Source organism: Dama dama, chromosome X, assembly GCF_033118175.1.
Source record: "Dama dama isolate Ldn47 chromosome X, ASM3311817v1, whole genome shotgun sequence".
NCBI lineage: Eukaryota > Metazoa > Chordata > Mammalia > Artiodactyla > Cervidae > Dama > Dama dama.
In genome coordinates this window covers 128040092-128061296 of record NC_083714.1, presented here as the reverse complement: position 1 = coordinate 128061296, position 21205 = coordinate 128040092, and positions in this window count along the sequence as shown.

Genomic DNA, 21205 nt, shown 5'->3' with positions numbered 1-21205 from the left:
GGTGAATGATCCTTTTTATATGTTAATAAATTTGGTGTTTTATTGAGAAAATTTTCATCTATATTCATCAGAGATATTGTCTATAGTTTTCTTTTCCTGTAGGTCTCTTTTCTGGCTTTATCAAAGCAATGTTGGCCATGTAAAATGACTTCAGGAGTATTACATCCTCTTTTATTTTGTGGAAGAGTTTGAGAAGGACTGGCAATAATTCTTCTTTAAATGTTTAGTAAAATTCACCAATGAAGCCATATAGTTCTGGGCTTTTCCTTGTTGGGAGATTTTTGATTAGTGATTCAATCTCCTCACTAGTAATTGGTATGTTCAGATTATCTATTGCTTCCTGATTCAGTCTTGGTAGGTTATACGTTTCTAAGAATTTTATCATTTCTTCGAGGTTGTCCAGTTTGTTGGTGTATAGTTGTTCCATTCAGTTTTTTTTTTTTCTAGTTTGGCTAAGGAACATTACAACTCCACATCCCCTCGTTTTCATTTACTGTAGGATTTTCCTCTTCTTATTCTTATAAGCAAAATGATAAAGCTCTTGTTTTTTTGTTGTTTCTGAATCCTCATAAAATACCTTGGTTTAGGTTTCAGATTTAATAGATACTTGCCAGCTTGTAAGTGGTTTTCTTAAAAAAATGATTTCAAACAAAAATGACTTTACTCTTAACAACAACAGATAATCACTTCTTATATTTCCAGGTGATTTAAATACTAAATGAAAAGCAGTTGAAGATTTTGCTTTAAGAGATACTATGTATCTGTTGAAAATAAGAATTGCATAAGGAAATAACAATATCCAAATCACAGGACCCATGTTTCCAAATACAAAAAGTATTTAAACCAGTCATTCAGGTATCCAGTCTGACTTGGTATGAAATGTTACTCACCTAACATTCATGATTTTCCTAAAAATGGAAAAATGTGTAAAATCTTCAAATTCCTGCATGTATTTGTAGGGAAGTATGCCATTACCTACTATGAAACTTCCTAGGAGTAGTCTCTATTAGGCAACCCAATAGAGGAATCTAAGCTAAGTGAAAATTACACGTATAGCTGGAGCAAGCACGCAACCTGCAGATTCCCACCTTGTACCATAAAGTAGAGAAGTATAAAAAAAAATAAACTCCCACCTATCTATACAAGCTTCCCTGCGCTGTGCTAAATTGCTTGAGTCATGTCTGACTCTCTGCGATTCGATGGACTGTAGCCCACCAGGCTCCTCAGTCCATGGGGTTCTCCAGGCAAGAATACTGGAGTGGGTTGTCATGCCCTCCTTCAGGGGAATCTTCCGCACCCAGGGATCGAACCCGAGTCTCTTGCGTCTCTTGCATTGTAAGCGGATTCTTTACCACTGAGCCGCTGGGGAAGCCCATATTCACCTGAAATCCTTCCAACTTAACACTCTCCTCCAGGTTAAGTCATCTGCTTATAAAGAACTCTGTTAAAACGGTAATATCTAATTCAGAATAATAATTCAGACATTATTACGTCTGCCATCAACCTACTTTCTATGATTAGGTTTAGACTCATTCCCAGGCCTGCCGTCCTCAGAATCTCATGTAGTAAGACTGAAACTTAGCCGAGGAATCTGTATATTGTAACAAGTATCTCTATTGAGTCTACTGTGGTTGGTCTGGGAAAATATTTTTAGAAATGCTGCCTAAGAAATCAGGGCTGCTGCACAAAGTTAATAAACAGCTGGGAGAAACTTCGAATAATTAAAGTGATTATGAGATAGGCAGCAGGATCTTTGAGAGCAAACCATCTATTTTGTAGTTTTTACCTCAACTGACCTCTGATGGTGTCCTTTTTACACTGTGTGACCATCCCTCATGGTATCCAAGCCCTGTAAGAATATGTATATAAGTAAAATAAATAAATAAATAAATCGCTACAAAGTATAGCCTATTAACAAAGCAGTTTGTAAAAATATACTTGAAATACAATTTTCACACCCATATTTAAACTTTTATTTCTATCTTCATTCATTTTAATCATTATTGCTACTATAAAGGGTCTGAGAAATTCCTGTAAAAGTTTTCACATGGCTTCCATGTGAAAGTTGGAAAAATAAATTTTATAAGCCATTTCGCACACCCCTTCTGTAGCATTCAGCTCTTCAAAACTCTTATTTATGAAGACCAGTTTGGCATCTGTTCTTAATCCTTGGTTGTTACAGCCCTAAGACAGTAGAGAGATTGGATCTACCGTTTTCATCACTGTATCACTGAAACATATCATGGAATAGCCATAACCTAAATGGGGAAAAAAAATCAGGGAGTTTGGGGGAGAATGGATACATGTATATATATGACTGAGTCCCTTTGCTGTCCATCTGAAACAATCACAGCACTGTTAATCGGCTAGACCCCAATACAAAATAAAAAGTTTAAAAAAAAAAGAAAAAGAAGAAAATCACAACCTGGTGTAGATAAGTGGTACATTATGAAACACATGTGCCTCTGAGTGAAACAAAAACAATCCACTGTAATTTTGAACCTGAAATCAGCAATCATCATCTATGACTTTTTAATTTTTAAGCTAGATGGGAAGAACTTACATAATGAAATGCAATTTCCTATTTTTTAATGATCCCAGCAACTAGAGCACATTTGCCCTTTATGGGGGTAATCTGTGTTTTTATAAAGTCGTTTTACAAGAATAGCTTATACCATTATATCTTGTTGTAGATATTTTTTAAACAATAAAATCATATGCAATTTTAATACTTATGATTAAAATGGAAATTAGGCACCTTAGTATGCTCCATTTAGACTGGAATGCGTGATGCATTATTTATTGCAAAAATAGGATGCAAAGCCTTATTTTAGCAAATCCTTACAGGCCTACTATTTAAAACATGCCCCAGGTAGCTGTAGGATTTATTCCACATTTTACAGCCCCTTTACACCTATTTTTAAAAACTATTTACAAATATTAAACTTACATCACTGCAATATAAAATATCTGAAAGTAAAAATTATAATTTTATAGATAATTTGTCTTTGTGTTCATATATTTGTTAATGAAAGATGACTATAAATACATTCAAAACTGTCCTCCACAGGCAGGAAATCATTACAAAGAAATGTTGTTCAATAAGATTTCCCAGTGTTCCTTAATTCACTTTCAGTTTGAACTTTTTTGAAACTAAAGAGCCAACATTGTTAACCAAGTGTTACAGTGAATTTTAATAGCTTTTAGTAGTTTTCTGTGGGATAAAAATGGAGAGTTTGTAATGAAAAAGGAAGTTTACTGTTTACTTCTCATGGGTCTAAAGCAGGGGTGGGTGGGCAAATGTTTTTTGGAAAAGTCCAGATAGTAAATATTTTCAGCTTTGGGGACCACATACAGTCTCTGTCACAACTACCGAACTCTGCCATTATAACTTGAAATAGCCATAGACAGTACATAAACAAATGGACATGACTGTATTCCAACGACAGTTTATTTACAAAAAAAGGCAGTGTCCTGACGCCTGACTTTAAACATATAATGCAAGTACACAAGAGTAAAATGGTTATATTTTTCACATCGAAGCTGAGACCTGAGCCAGGAGTGTCGATTCTACATCTGAGAGCCATTAACTGTGACACCATTACTGACTACTTCTGTACCCCTTAATTTACATGAATTCTGTTACCCGAAAGAATAAATACCACTTATCCTTTATTTTCTGTTGTTTCATCATCCTTTGAGCACAAGGCCTTCGTATCACAAAGATAGTTAGGTACTGGCAACTAGATAAGATCAAAATTAACAAATCATCAAAAACATTAATCGTTTCCACAATGAATAACTGTTACTCTAAAATTTTAAAAAAGACTATTTAAATGCATGGTAGAAAGTTTATCATAGGAAAAAAAAAATTACTGTAAAGAAGGCCCATGGATTGACAATGGTAAAAGATTTTTTTTTCTTGTTTTCAGTGGGAGAGATTTAGGACAAAGACGTACTCAGGGTTGGCACAAAGTCTAACTATGTATCGATAAGGACCATTGTTCATCTTATTACGTTCCTGAGGAAGATGACAAAGTCCAATTTTTTAATTTGGCCAGTGACTTAAGTATAATGTATAAATCCTTGTGGGAGAAAAATTTTTTTAATGTTGTGACAAAGAATGTTGTTTCTCACAAATATTTGTGTTTCTTCTCTGCATTTGAGGCACATATAATTCTTTACCTTTTGGCAATTATGTGGGGCCATATGGTTGTATTCTGGACAGTGAAATATGGACATAAGTTATACACATTATTTCTAAGACTGGTTTTTAAGACCTGCAGAAATTTCCATGCTTTTTCTTACTTTATTTACTGGCCATATACAGAGACTACAATAGATACCTCCAAGGCCCAAGAGTGATTGGGACTTGAAATCATGGGATTAAAGAGAGTTGTGGCTGTTAACTGGGTTTAACAGCCAGGGTTGTAACATCTTAAGAGGAATATATGAACGAAGGATAAATACATTTCCAAGCATATAACTTTTCTGTTCTTATTTACTATCATATAAAATACTTATATCTATAAAAATTAGAGTACATGTTATATATGTATGTATACTAAACATATACATATATGTATATTATATTTATATATAAATTTTTTAAAGTTCTATTTAAAACAAGTGTCAAGTTTTAGCTCAGAAAATAGATAATGATTTCCATTATCCTTTTGGATTCTTTACCGCCTGAGCCACCAGGGAAGACCTCACTTCACACAGAATGTTTAAATCTAAATTGTTCAATCCTACCCATATAATCTTTTTGTAGTAAATTTAGTCTTTTATCAATCTTTCTTCTTAAATACCAATGTGAGGAATACTTTTTGCCTTTTAATAGTTGATATCATAATAATTTGCCTTATTTCATTTTATAGAATAATGTTCAGCCTCTGCATTCTGCAGGAATTTTAGAAAAAAAAATGTTCTAAATAAAATGGATCAACTGATTAATCTTAAAAAACAAATAATATAGTCACATTTTGAAATTTGATTTAAAATTTGTGGTAATCAGCCAAATCATTTTTGTATATCTTGCTGCAGTACAAAGAGGAAAATGAAAAGCAAAAAGGATTCAGTGATAAGTTAAATTGTAGATTATTTTTATGACATAGATCCCTATTTTATATTTTTCAGCTCTAATAAAAGCATGCTTTAATGCTTTAAAAATCATGTGGTATTGATCCTATCTAAATTATGCTTAATAACTAGCTTCAAAACTAAATTTCAATAAAAGAGACAAACTATGTTGAAAATCCAGTGGGGGGGAAAGGCAAGCTCTTATTTTAGTGCTCCTGGGTATTCAACTGTAATTGTCATTTTTCCTAGGGTATGCAAAAGTACCAAGAAGTTTCATGCAAAAAGCTTGCTGAATAACCAAAATGATATCACAAATACTTTGGGAGTTTAACTAATGCAATTCAATGAAACTGCTGATTGAAGAGACTTCTGATGTTATTAGTAAATGAATTTAGAGCTACAAGAGACAAGTTGTAAAAAGGCAAACATTAGTAATTATCAGATGCTTACAGTGCATTACAATGTGCCTGCATCATTTAAACTAAATTATCACCTTTTAGCATAATAAAATAATAATAATTAGAAGATTATAGAAAAGCATGAAAAGATTAAAGCAAAAATTATTAAACATTCTAGTATCAAGTTAGAAAAAGTAATTATGGATAAAGAAAAATAACAAAATGATAACACTTCAACATATTTCATGTTTGGGTTTTTATTAATATAGCATGAACTCTAAATCTATTAGTTACATTATTTTACCTGGTATATTTATATTTTGAGAGTTAAGATACTGATTTTTGATTGAATATATGCAATCCTAATCAGATTTATGTTTAAATGATTTAATAATCATTTCCTATCTATTATGAACTGAATGTTTGTGTTCCCCTCAAAAGTCTTACTAAAGTCCTAATCCCCAATATGACTGTTTGCAATCCAAAAAGAGGGCTTTCACCAAGAACTGATCAGGCTGGCACCTTGATCCTGGTCTTCTAACCTACAGAATTGTGAAGCAATAAATATCTGTTGTTTAAGCCACCCAGTCTATGGTATTTTGTTATGGCAGCCCAAGTGGACCAATATGCCATTTTTAAAACCAAAATTTCATTCCTGAATCTGAGTCTTCATACTCAGTGTTAAGTATTTTGGTCACAAACAGTGCTCTGGGAATATATGCTTGAGCCCACAAATGTCAAAAGTGAAGTTTTTAACAGGTTAACATCTGGCGAATTCTTAACTATTTATAAGAAATAATAGAGTCGCAAATATTTTTCTCTCAAAATTTAGTGGTTTTAGTATTTACCATGACGGAACAGAATACCGAAAGTATTCAGGCTGATTTTTTCTCTGTATGTAACTTAATATTTCTGCTGAATGCTTTATGATCTTGCTTCTGCTGGTTACTATTTTCTTTTCTTTAAGAACACCAACTGTCAATTTCTTGGGCAATTCTCTTCTTACCATCTATAATGCCCCTTGTTGGTATTATTTGTGTGCCAAATTTCTCTGTATTTGGGAAGAGTTCCTCATATTGGTTTTTTATACTTGGAGTTGTTCAGTTAGATGTAGATATAATTATGGAAGTTCTTTTCCCTTTATGTTAAGATACTCATGGAATTTTTAAAAACTTTTATCAATCTGTCCTTGTTTGACTTTGAGTACTGTTTTGTCTGCTATTTATATTGTTGCTATTGCTTTTCCTTCCTTCTTATCATACATCTAATATATAATTCTCTCTTCATTTTCAATCTTTACCACCATTTTATCTAACATATCTTTGTAAATAGAATATAGCTGAGTCTTGCTTGTTTTAAATACCAATCTGAAAAGCTATCTTTTAAATAGGCAAATTAGCTTATACATATTTAGAGTAATCACTGATATGTTTGGATGTATTTTTACCATTCTATTTTTTCCTGCTTTACATGATTTCTTATTCTTTAGCTTCTTTCCTGCCATTCATTGGTTTGTTCAAGTTTTACTTTCATTCCATTTGCTTTTCTTTATTTTTTTGTACTTTCTCACATGAATGCTCCTAAGTCTTAGAGCTTATTATTTCATTTTATCTAATAAACTATTTCACTATTAAAATGTTATACAAAAAATCATTTTAAAATGCCCAGCTTCCTCCAATCAAGTTTAGAAACAAACCATTACAAATATACTTCAAGGTTCTTTTATTGTTTTCCCTTATTACAGTCCCTTTCTTCCTACCAGAGGTACTCTCTTTGCTGGTATTAATGTTCATCATCCTATTATTTATTTAATGCTTTAACAGCATATGCATGGATTGACTTTAAAATGTTTCATTACTTTGTTGTATTAAACTTTGTTAAAGTGGTATTACATGTCTAGTTTTCCAACTTTATTTTTTGACTCAAAATTAAGTTTTCTGAGACTGTGCCATGTTGATAGATCATGTTGGATACAAGGCTTAGGAGCCCCCTCACATTTCCTTCACTGCCTCTTTCCTTCCAATTGTGTCCCAGTCTTGTTGATTACACTGCATAGGACAGGGGCCGGGACATTTGCCTCTGCTAGACTGTCCCACTTAGTCCGCATCACACAGCCATGTTGACCAACCTTAAACCCAGTTTCTAGTTCCTCACACTGCTTCCATACTTGGATGGAACACTATACTGTAAGATTAGTAATGACTCAGAGACTACTCTGAGCTACAACTTCACCTCATGGCTTATCCAGAGAAATCTCAGATGCTGAGTGAACACACTTGCTGAGCAGCCTTTAGTATCTCTTCTTGGCTTGCCATGAAGTAGTAGCCAATGGGGTAACACAAGCTTTGTTTCACAATTTTATTTGCCTTTCCTCATGCATGCTGCTTTAGGTTTCCATGTCCCAAATAAATTATCAGCTCTTTTAACCCATGTCTCAAATTGTTTATTAGAGATCTGATAAAAAATAATATAACCTTATCATTTTCACTTATTATTTTACACTTCTAGCTATATAACATTTTTAGAGATGCCATAATGAAATACTCAGATTTAACGGAATTGATGCTCCTCCATCAACTTTGACCACTGTCATTATGACATCTAAGATAAACCTCATATTCTGTTAATGTTCAGTTGAGTTCATGACACACCCCTTCCATTTTCTCTTCCCTGCTTCAACCAAAACTTGCTTCCTCTTGAATATAGTGCCTATCCCAATGAAAACTCCCACAAACCTGGGAACAATTTGTTCTTACTCTTTATCCAAATTTAATTACTCATAAGGCCTGTCAATTCTACCACTAAATATTTCTTTTTTAAAATTAATTAATTTATTTTAATCGGAGGCTAATTACTTTACAATATTGTAGTGGTTTTTGCCGTACAATGACATGAGTATTTCTTGAATTCACATCTCTTTTCACTTCCCACTTTCACAGTTTAAACATGACAGCCACCATCTTTCACTGGAACCATTTCAGTCAAGCTCTCTTCCTTCAATCTCTGCAGTCTCTAGTCCATCTTTGAGCCTGCTGCCAAAATATTCAATTGAAAGTGATAACAACCAATATGTACTAAAAATCTCTTCAATAACATCCCATTGGCAAAACTGTAACATATAATCCAAGCTCTCAGCATACCATACAATTACCTTTGTGATCAGATGGTTCCCATACAGCTGAGTTTTTTTTTTTAACATGCCAAGGTTTTTCATGCTCCCTAGTTTTTTTACATGACACTTCTCCCACTTAGAATATCATTTTGCTCCACTGTTCACCTGATAAATTCCTATTAATCTTTAAGAGACAGCTTAATATTCATATCACTTCCTCTCTTAGGCCTTTCCTGATGTCCATGTCACTCTTTCTTGAGTGATAACTTAATTATTTCCATGTGTCTCTTACACATGTCCAATAACCCTGGTCTTAAGGTAAGGACAGATGAAAGGGAAATGTGTAAGTAGTCTGTCGAGCTTTTGTTTGGGTCAAGTATGCTATCGTCCTATTGGCCAAAGCAACTCACATGGAGGAGTCTAGAATCAAGAAGGGAAACAGAATGACCCAGAAGAGTGAGAAGGAACTGAGAAATTCTATGGAAAAGAACAAAGATACAAGTAAAAGTTAATAGTTAGAGCCATAAGCACAAGTAAAATAACACACAATGTGAATATTAATTCCTGAAAACCTGGGCTCCCCATAGAATCCTCTTCTTAAAGCATGCATGCTCAGTTGCGTCCGACTCTCTGTGACCCCATGGACTGTAGCCTACCAGACTCCTCTATCCATAGGATTCTCCAGGCAAGAATACTGGAGTGGGTTGTCATTTCCTTCTCCAGGAGATCTTTCTGACCCAGGAATTGAACCCAGATCTTCTGTGGCTCCTGCACTGGCAGGTGGATTCTTCACCACTGAGCCACTTGGGAAGCCCTCTTAAAGTATATCTAGAGGTCAAATACAGCAATCAAATCAATCAAATCGCTACTTGACAATGCATTTGCTATATGGAAAAGGAATAAAAGAAGTCAGGGATGACTGGAAACCATGAGCTTTTGGAAATGATGGCCAATTTAAATACTGTTGGGATTTCCTTGGTGGTCCAGTGGCTAAGGCTCAGCAATTCTGATGCAGGAGGCTGGGGTTCATCCCTGGTCAGGGGAACCAGGTCCCACATGTCCTAACTAAGAGTTCACATGCTGCAACTAAAATCCTGAATGCTGCAGTGAAGATCAAAGATTCCACATGCAGCAATCAACTAAGGCCTGGTGCAGCCAAATAAACAAATATATAATTTTTTTTCTCTTTTCTGTACAGCAGAAATTAACACAACATTGTAAATCAACTATACTTCAATAAAATTCTAAAAAAGGAAAAAAAAATATTATTACAGACACATCTCCTTGCCAGTTAATGCCATGGCTTTAGTGGTTTAACAGGTATGCTTTTAGAGAGCTGGATGCTGCGTGAGATTGAGGAATCTGGGTAGAAATAACACGAAAGTCAAGATCATAAAACACTATACAACAAGGTAATTGTTGCTGCAAATTGAAAAGAAAATGCATTTTTTGTGATTCTGTTCAATTAATAGATCTTGATTTTCACAGACCAGGATACATTTTGGGAATTCTGATTTTCTTTCTCAATTATGACAGGAAGAGAAAACATCTTTAAAAATGCGTATTAGGTTATCCCTAAGAACCTTAATGAATACATAAAGAATATGTATTCACATTAAAGCCATAACTGGGCTTCCCTTGTGGCTCAGCTGGTAAAGAATCCGCCTGCAATGCAGGACACCCAGGTTCGATCCCTGGGTTGGGAAGATCCCCTGGAGAAGGGAAAGGCTACCCACTCCAGTATTCTGGCCTGGAGAATTCCATGGATTGAATAGTCCATGGGGTCGCAAAGAGTCAGACATGACTGAGCGACTCTCACTCCACTTCACTTAAAACCATAATTGAGTGACAGCCCATGTGTTTACCCAGTCCCTTTGCTGTGGTCTAGCTATTCAAGAAGATGGCTTTATGTGCTTCTAAAAGACACTTCTCTTAAACTTCAATAAAGAAGTATATTGAATGAACCCCACAGATAGTGAAAAGTTAAGTCCTAGACATGAAGGGACCTGGCACTGAGTAAGAAATCCAAGCTAATCACAAATTATTGTAGGTGTAATAAGAAATCATTGGGTTGAATGAAACAATGATTTTATCTACTTCTTTGTTGTTGTTGGATGCTATTATATTGCCACTATCATTTTCACTGTTGATTTCTCTTATTGGTTGTCACATATGCATAGATATATGTGAGAGATGGCCTAATTCTTGTTGGAGGGAGGGGCTGATCGTATAAATGGAGCCATCCTGGGGTGCCAGAGAAGTCAAACTGGACATCCCAGTAAGTGAGCAGAGGACAATGTTATGGTTGATGTGTAGGCTAATAGGGAGTCAGTCCAAGGACAAGATGCTAGAAAAATGTAATACTGTATTTTCTAGGATAATTACTAAATACTATATTAATGACACTAATAATGTTAATGGCAACAGCAGTAAGTACTATTTCTTGACCTATATGTTAAGTATAGGTACATATCAGTATAAGTACATATCATATGTTATCTCTTATTGAGGTTAGTTTTATTGTCCTGTATTACAAAAGGGACTGTATTGCCACAGGTTATACTTGCTGCCTGGAGTAGTTTTTAAAGCTGTTTTTAAACAGCTTTTTTGAGGTAAAAATGATATACAAAGAACTGCACATATTTAATGTGTACAATTTTATGTTTGATGAGTTTGGACATAGGCAAACACCCATGATGGCATCACCATAAGTCAAGGTATCAGATATATCCATGACCTCTAAAGGTTTCCCCTGTCCCTTTTTTTCTATTTATTATTTTATTTTATTTTTTGTGTGTGGTAAGAACACTTAACATGAGATCTACTCTCTTAAATTCTGAGGTGCACAATACCATATTGTTAACTATAGGCAGTATGTTAGAGAGCAGATATCTAGAACATATTCATCTAGTATAACTGAAACCTTATATTCATTGAACAATAACTCCCTGCAGTAATTTTTTATACTCTTCTTTTACTCCAACAGTATTCTGGGTTAGAGGATAATATATATGGTCATCCTGTTGATATACCATATGAATGTTAACTATATGTGCTTTTATTTATTTTTTTAATCCAAAATGATGGAGGAATTGGGAACTGAATTCACAAAGGCAGGATGGCAGAACAGACAATACCTCAGAGTCAGGAAGAGGAGTATTTCACACCCAACTGCTGTTGCTTGTTAGCTCTGTAGACTTGGGTCAGTTCATTTCTCTGAAGCTGTGATGATATCTGTAAAAGGAGACTAATAAACCCCTCAGTGAAGGGTTGTTTTAAAGTATCAGAGAATGTCCAAAGTGCTCTGCAGGTAGTAGATGCTTAACAGTATTATGTTAAAACAATTATTACTGAAATACGAGTATTCATCTTTGAACTTCTATAACAGTCCTTTATAAAAAAACAGGTATTTGAATATGTTTAATAGAATTATTTAATAGATGATTTTCAAATGTGAATCGATTATAAACCCAAACTGGATTCTTAGCTATCGTCAGTTTTGAAATAATTTTTTATAATGATCCTCTTTAACAATATAATTTTCCTTAAATTTTAATGAGTTCCTAAAAACTAAACAATTATTGCTTCCAATTTCAATTACAATTATGAATGTATTCTAGGCTGTTAGCATGGTTAGTGTTCATATGGGCAATCAGGGCTTACCTCCTTCTGTCTGCTCGCTAATTGATCTGTTCTAGGCAATAAGTTAAGGGGACTGGATAAAAATCTCAGTGTACCTGAGCAGTCTACAGTCTTAGTCTACAGACCATTGGCTGTAGGTTAAAGCAGAGTGGGAAGGACTTCTTACTCTCAGGCCAAAACACTGAGGAAATAAGGCTGGATGGCAGTGTATAGAGAGTCAATAAATATAACAGTGGGCTCACAGAAATTCAGACTGGCTTAGGCATGGTGTAACATAGCAGGGCTGACCTGGTGGTTCTATCATTCCTACTTTCCAACCTCTGTGGAGGACCACTATATCCCTTTATGAATACTCTGAACTTGTTATGGCTACTATAGTACCTTGTCAGCTTAAGTTTTTAACCAAAGTCCTGCCTTAAGCCACTTCAAGAAACACCAATGAAATAATATGTCAAAACATAATATATACAAACTATGTCTAGCACATAAATGTATAGGTAAATTTGCTTTCTCTTTTTCATACTATAAACAGGATATGTTGCTAGATATCATAAAGGATATAATACTGGTAAAATAGGATGGTGTTCTACTCTAGCACAGATGTCACCTAGTAGAGGAGAAGAAATGAATGCTGTTAACTATGTCATACATTCATATGTCAGCATTTATTTACATCTGACACCAAGCATTAGGCAACACATTGGAGACATGAAGATAAATAAGCATGGTATACTATGTTCAAGAAATTTACCCTCTCTTCTAATTTTCTTCCTTTCTCTTACCCATTATAATCAGTTACTCTCTCCAGAATATGGACTTTGTTCAGACATCAATTACAATTTCTATCACTATGAATACACAAACCAACCCACCACTATGTTATGAAGTATATTACCTATGCCGTATTATGTTACACATAGATCACTGACCTAGTAAGGGATCCTGCTCAATATTTATTGCTAAAATGTCCCAACTATATAGCAATCTACTGGCTTAAGGTGAGTTATGAGCCTGATTTTATTTTAACTGTTAAAAATTATACCTTATGGAACACAGAACTAATGAAAAGTATAAAACTCCTAGAAGATAACACAGGAGAAAACCTAGATGACCTTGGTTAAGGTCATGACTTTTTAGATATAACACCAAAGCATGATCCAAGAAAGAAATAATTGATAAGCTGGACTGCATTAAAATTAAAAACTTCTCCTTTGAGAAAAACAATGTCAGGAGAACAAGACAGCCACAGACTCAGAAAAAATATTTGCAAAGACACATCTGATAAAGGATTGTTATCCAAAATATACAAAGAACTCTTATATGCACAAGAAATTCTCCAATGGAGATTGGGAACACATGTCAACATAGAGACCACAGTAAACAGTAGAGTGGGGTTTGGAATAAGAGTTTGTGTTTTCTTTCTTTATTGTTAACCAAGTATAATATTTATAAGATATTTTTTAAAGAAAGAAGTCTCAAGTGCCTAATTACCCTCTACAGTAGTTACATACTGGTTCATCTGTAATCACTAGATACTTTCAAGACTGAGTATTGACTCTAGAGAGTTAATGGCTGTAAAGTGTGAAACAGGGGACAACAACAGGTAACTAAGTCTTTTGTAAAAAGAAGGAATAATTATGTAGTTCCCATTGTTTCCCTTTGAAATTCTAAAAAGAAAGAAATATAAACCGAGAACATAAGTAACTCAAGAATGTTTTGTTTCAACTCTACTGGCCTCTGAACACCTAATTTTCAAAGTCAGGCAAACATAATATAAAATATTTAAAAGTCTATCTTTCATTCTAACTTGGGGAAAAAGTGTCAGACTAAGAAGAAACTATACAGTTGGCTTGGCTTGCCTTTTACATGACACCCTCCTTCTCTGGTGGCTCAGATGGTAAAAGCATCTGCCTACAATGCAGGAGACCCGGGTTCGATCCCTGGGTCAGGAAGATCACCTGGAGTAGGAAATGGCAACCCACTCTAGTACTTTTTCCTAGAAAATCCCATGGATGGAGAAGCCTGATAGGCTACAGTCCATGGGGTCACAAAGAGCCGGACACAACTGGGCAACTTCACTTTCACTTTTCTCCTTCTCAGCTTAACCCCAACTTGAGCAATCACTTCTTTCTCTCTTACAATCCTTCCCTCATGAATGCTTTCATGTTTTACACAGTTTCTTCATTTAAGGAAAGAATGGCATGATAAATAGATCCACACCAAGGTACTAGAGATCCTTGTTTCTCAAAGTGTGTTCCACAGAGCAGAGAAATTGGCATTACCTTATCTGCTGAGTAAGGATCATGTATTTTCATAAGATCCCCACGGGATTTCTATATATTTTAGTAAGATAGCCAGGAGATTCAGATGTACATTAAAGTCAGAGAATGTGAGTGGAAACTGCTGTTTTCCAGAGCTCTCAAAGTGTGATCTCTAGGTAAGCAGCATCAGCATCACCTGGGAATTTATCAGAAATGTGAGTTCCCAGCTCCTGCCCCAGAACTGCTCCAGGAGAAGCTCTGGGCATGGGGCCCAGCCACAGTGATTTTAAAAAGCTCTCCAGGGGATTCTGATGCATGAAAAACATCTAAAGGCCACTGTTTCAGAGCATCTATGGTAAAGATTTGCTAATTTCAGAATTATAGAGCTGACTGCACCACAAAAAGTCAAGAGTGGGCATTTTATCCTATAGAGCCTCCTGGGTTTCCTTCAACTTGCATAACCCAGAAATTCAAGAGTTTCTAAAAATGCCCTAAGTGTGCTTCTCCGATTCGGCCATTAACTCGTTCCATGTCTTTTGAGAATAAATCCCTTGATACCAATTGGTTTAATTCAAGAATTCTGCTCCATTACTTTAGCTATTTCAACCTGTGAAATTTCGCACCACCAGGACATCAAGCTGTAGAGCACTTTTAATTAGCTGCCTCTGATATGGAGAAGATCATTGACTTACTGGAATTACTTCAGTAACTTAAAAGCTCCTTCAAAATTGAACTCTGTGTTTTTTCCTTTTCTCCCCCAACTCATTGCCCAGATGTCCCCTTGTTTAAATTTATTAACACTGCTTCTTTAATCTAAACCGGAGTCTCTGTGTGTTTGTGAGTGTGCTGATTAACTGAAGTTTCAGGTCACAGCCTACTGCTAGCAAATATCACTGAAAGGAGGCATTCTTCACTGGTCTTAATGTGTTCTCCAATTCAAGGAGTGGTGATTAATGCAACTTAAACTCCAAAGCAAACAAGGAGTATATAAAAGTATGAATGATTACCCTTGGTAGTGGTTACACTGTAGAATAGGACACTTTAGCACAGTCAAAGTAGTTGTAATATTTTACTATTTTAAGATAGCCTCCTCCCAGACTAGACAATGAACTAAGGGAATGGCTAGGCAAGAACATCCTATACTACTCACATAATTCATCTGCTATTCTTTAAAGCCTTTTCCCGGTGTTAAGCAAGAGAAAAGTTGCCATTTGCTTAAGTACTTTTCCAGTAATATGGCTCTTAGTACATCTCACTATCACGGCATTAAATGAGTTGTTTTTACTTTCATTACTGCTTATTTTGTTAGAAACTAGGAAATATTTGCTCTACTTTACATGGAGGTGTAAAGAAGCCAGTCTTGATGCCGAATATAACTGAAATGAATCGCCCACTCCTTTGACACATTCGTGAAAGTGTTAAGCACGTTCAGCCTATTCATTATGACATATTTGTTATCTTTAACAGGGGAGCATATTTGTGTAAATGCTACAGACTTACAGCTATATATGTGCCCTGAAGAAGATGTGTAGAGACTTTGCTGTAAATTGTTTAAACTAAGTGAGAACCGTAGATAACAAAGGAAAACTATCCCTCAGGGAACTTTTCTGTGTCCTATTAAAAATTATTTTTGGCACCTTCTTAGAGTACAGCAACAACACATTCATACTGAGGTTGGAATTAATGGATAAGAACAGATAAGAACTATTAATTAATATCCTTTCACAACACTGAAGTGAAGAGAATCTTTAAACCAGCCAAGAAATTAACTTTTAAGAAACGTTTGCAGAGTGAAAATACAGACTGAATTAAGGAGTTTACTGGAAATTGAAAGATGGGTGCAATTCCATTCTAATAGACCTAGGAAATGGAATCAGTTTACCTCTCAGGGGTGCAGTAATGACTGTCATCAGCAAGAAATGTTCACTTCAAAAATAAATGCAAGTGTAACCATAATTCTAATGAATGTCTAGCTTAGTCACTATTTACAAAATTAAATTTGTTTAGTGTTAAATTGCAAATGCAAATTTTGACTCAGTGCATACATGCTTCTGCATTAATCCCCAGCTGATCAAACTATGCTTCAATTGCATTTCACTGATAGACTAAAGCCTTTTGTTTTAAAAATTAGTAGGGATAATGACACTGGCATTTAGGCTTTCCTTTTATATACTTTAGCTTTTTACTAAATTATAGCCTACACAAAGAAAGAGTACCATGCCAGTACTCCCGAAGTCTCTTGTCCCCTTCCAGTTTCTACTCATCCCCAGCTCAAGATTAATCACTATCCTGTATTCTATAATCACTTTGTCTTATGCTGCATTAAAAAATTCTTAAATAGAAAATCAAAGTGATCCTTGCCTTACATATTCATGTTTCTCAGGGTACTGCCACGACCCTCTTATCATCTCAGTCTATATGCACTCCATGTATGATCAATTACCACCAGTGTAAAGGATCAAAACTTTCACATTAGCTTTAGGTACTTTGATCTAATTTCATAGTAGATATCTTTATCTGGTTATCACATGGGCACTTCAAATTCAACACAAAGAGCATTAATCAAATCATCATTTACCACTTGGCCACAGGGAGTGGGGATGGGGGGTAGGCATTCTTCATTGTTTAAAATCTTGATAACAATCACATGTTTTCCATCACTCAAATTGAAATTAGATGCCATTTTTCTTTTTTTACTGTTCTCCAATATCCAAACATTATGCATATCTGCTGATATTCTTCTCTTAGGTATTTCTTGGATCTAGTCTGTTCTCTTGATAGCTACCTCTATAGCCTATGTTCAGGAGCTCACCATCTACAGAAAACAGCCTCTAATGATTCTCTACATTTTTAGCTTCATTCTCCTCCACTGCATCCTCCCCATCAATCCTAAATGGCCTAGAGGTAGGGAAAGGGGAAGGTTTTGGTAACAGATCGACTCTGTTTGACTTGGAATATTGAGCTTCTAGTACTGTTCCTTATTTGTAACATGAGGGCAATAGTATCTCCATTATGAAGTAAATTGTTAGAATTACATATGTTGAATTAAAAAAAATTGCACAATGTAAGAGTAGCAAGTTAAGTTTTACTTGGGGCAAAATGAGAACTGCAGCCTGGGAGACAGCACCTCAGATGGCTCTGAGAGACTGCTCCAAAGAAGAAGGGGGGAAGGACAGTATACATGTGATTTTGGTAAAGGGAGAATACATGCAATCAAGCACACATTTTTTTGTAGAAGATTTCCACTGGTCTTGGGAAGCTTCTGCTAGTCACGAGAAACAACTGTCACCATGAAGGATGTTAGTGCTTTCTTAGATATGAGGAGATATAAGAGATGGGCTCATAAAATTAGCTCCTGAGAATATCTGACTACCTGAAGATTTTTCCTGATAGCTTTCCTGGAGCATAGAGTGCCTCATTTCTGCTCTCTACCTTGAACTCCTTTAGGGGGTGTTGAATGTTAGCAGCTGCATCAGCACCTGATTTAATCCTTGCCCATGGCAAGTGCCAATTTGTAGTTGACATACAGTATGATAGATGTATTTTACAAGTTCAATTTAGGGTGAGTTGATTCTTAAAAATACTCCTCTCCTCTTGCTCTTCCTCTAAAAACAATTTAAATTTTTCACTCACCATGACCTGGATAACCACGATGGTATGGTCACTCACCGAGAACCAGACATCCTGGAGTGTGAAGTCAAGTGGGCCTTAGGAAGTATTACTAGCAATAAAGTTCGTGCAGGTGATGGAATTCCAGTTGAGCTATTTAAAAAAAAAAAATGCTGCTGCTAAAGTGCTGCACTCAGTATGTCAGCAAATTTGGAAAACTCAGCAGTGGCCACAGGACTGGAAAAGGTCACTTTTCATTCAAATGTCAAAGGAAGGCAATGACAAAGAGTGTTCAAACTATCGTACAAGTGTGCTCATTTCACATGCTAACAAGGTAATGCTCAAAATCCTTCACGCTAGGCTTCAACAGTATGTGAATTGAGAACTTTCAGATGTACAAGCTGGGTTTCAAAGAGGCAGAGGAACCAGAGATCAAATTGTGAACATTCACTGGATCATGAAGAAAGCAAGGGGGTTCCAAAGAAACATCTACTTCTGCTTCATTGACTATGTTAAAGTCTTTGTGTGGATCACAACAAACTGTGGAAAATTCTTAAAGAGATGGAAATACCAGAGCACCTTAACTGCCTTCTGAGAAACCTGTGTGCAGGTCAAGAAGCAACAGTTAGAACTAACTGGACATGGAACAATGGACTGGTTCAAAATTGAGAAAGGAATACATTAAGGTTCTATACTGTCGCCCTGCTTATTTAACTTATATACAGAGTATATCATGAGAAATGCTGGGCTGAAAGAATAACAAACTAGAATCAAGACTGCCAGAAGAAATATCAACAATCTCAGATATGCAGATGATACCACTCTAATGGGAGAAAGCAAAGAATTGAACAGCCTCTTGATGAGGGTCAAAGAGGAGAATGAAAAAGTTGGCTTAAAACTCAACATTCAAAAAAACTAAGATCATGGCATCTGCTCCCATTACTTCATGGCAAATAGATGGGGAAAATGGAATCATGGAATCAGTGACAGATTTTCTTTTCTTAAGCTCCAAAATCTTTTCTTAAGCTCCACGGCGGATGGTGACTACAGCCATGAAATTAAAAGACGCTTGCTCTTTAGAAGGAAAACTATGACAAACCTAGACAGCATATTAAAAAATAGAAGCATCACTTTGCTGACAAAAGTATGTACAGTCAAAGATATGTTTTTTTCCAGTAGCCATGTACAAATGTGAGAGCTGGACCACAAAGAAGGCTGAGTGCTGAAGAATTCCCATGCTTTTGAACTGTGGTGTTGGAGAAGACTCTTGAGAGTCCCTTGGACTGAAAGGAGATCAAACCAGTCCATCCTAAAGGAGATCAGTCCTGAATATTCATTGGAAGGACTGATGTTGAAGCTGAAGCTCCAATACTGTGGCCACCTGATGTGAAGAGCTGACTCTTTGGAAAAGACCCTGATGCTGGGAAAGACAGAACGCAAAAGGAGAAAGGGGGTGACAGAGGATGAGATGGTTAGATAGCATTACTGACTCAACAGACATGAGTTTGAGTAAACTCTGGGAGAAAGTGAAGGACAGGCAAGTCTGGCGTGCTGTAGCTCATGTGGTCACAAAGAGTCAAACACGACTTAGCGACTGAACAACAACAATGATTCACCACAAAAATAAATTCAAACTCTTACCATCAAATATAACCCATTTCTTGATCTGTGAGATGCGTGCGTGCGTGCTCAGTTGCTTCTATCGTGTCTGATTCTATGTGACCCCATAGACTGTAGCCCACCAGGCTCCTCTGTCCATGGGATTCTCCAGGCAAAAATACTGGAGTGGGGTGCCATGCCCTCCTCCTGGGAATCTCCCCGACCCAGGTATTGAACATGTGCCTCTTATGACTCCAGCACTGGCAGACGGGTTCTTCACTGCCAGCGCCACCTGGGACACCTGGATCTGTGAGATATCCAGTTTCATTTTCCCCATGCTTCTGACATTTTTTCAGTGGTAGAATTCCACATTGATATATATATAAGTGAAATAGAGATACTGGAGGACAGGGAAGCTTGGCGTGCTGCAGTCTATGGGGTCGCAAAGAGTCAGATACGACTTAGTGACTGAACAACAACAAGAATTATTAAAATTCACTTCTACTACTGCAATGTAAAACATATAGGGAACAAATCTATTAAAACTAAATTAACAGTCATAGAAATAAATATGGACTCATTAGATAGTTTTACTAAAATTTCCAATAAGTGCTTGATAGTTGACCTCTGCATCAAACATCACAGAGGCCACAGAGAAAATGAGTTTTAAAATGTGTAAAGATCATAGAGGAGGGAAAATAATTTTCCCTCTACCCTTATAGGCTGAGGCCCCCTATAACAAAAGACATTTTAAAAGGAGAATAAGAAATAAAAGGTTGATAACATGTATATCTCCTATATACATGGGAGACACCCAGGAAAAATGGAGTAACTCCCCAAATGGCCCAAGTCAACCACTTCAATACCATTTCAAATTAAAGACAAAAAACTGTTGGTTGGGTAGGAAGTCAGTTTTGGGAGGTGACCAGGAAAGGCACAGTAAACAAGGATAAAGTTGTGATGCAGATTTAAATTGCTGCTTTCTCCATTGCTAAGTGTTTTGAAAGACTGAATCACTTTCCTCTCCCTGGAAGAGAGAGGAAGACAAATTTACAAATGGTGATTTTCCCTATATATATATGTAAATGTTTCTTACAAAAGGGTAATTTTTACCTGATTTTCAGAATTTCTCCTGTGCTATTTCTTGAAAATAATCAGTCTAAGATCATCTTTAAGTCAAAGAGGCATATTTCAGAGTGAAATCCTCTGCTCCCCATAAGTTCTTTCATTTATATAAGAAATACAGTGATGGGGATCCAAATTAGAAGAGTGAAGAAAACATGCACTATTTACACTGATGACCAACTGTATGAAAGAAAGACCTGCTGCAGTGGATCATAAAAACTTTTAGCATTATACAATGCAATTATTCAAGTATTTGTCACATGGCAAAGCACTGTTTCAAGAAAGCAAACAATAACTTTGTATATAATCCATAGAGACTAACACATACAAATATGCAAGAGTAGCCTATTTTCAAATATACTTTTGTTTAGAGATAA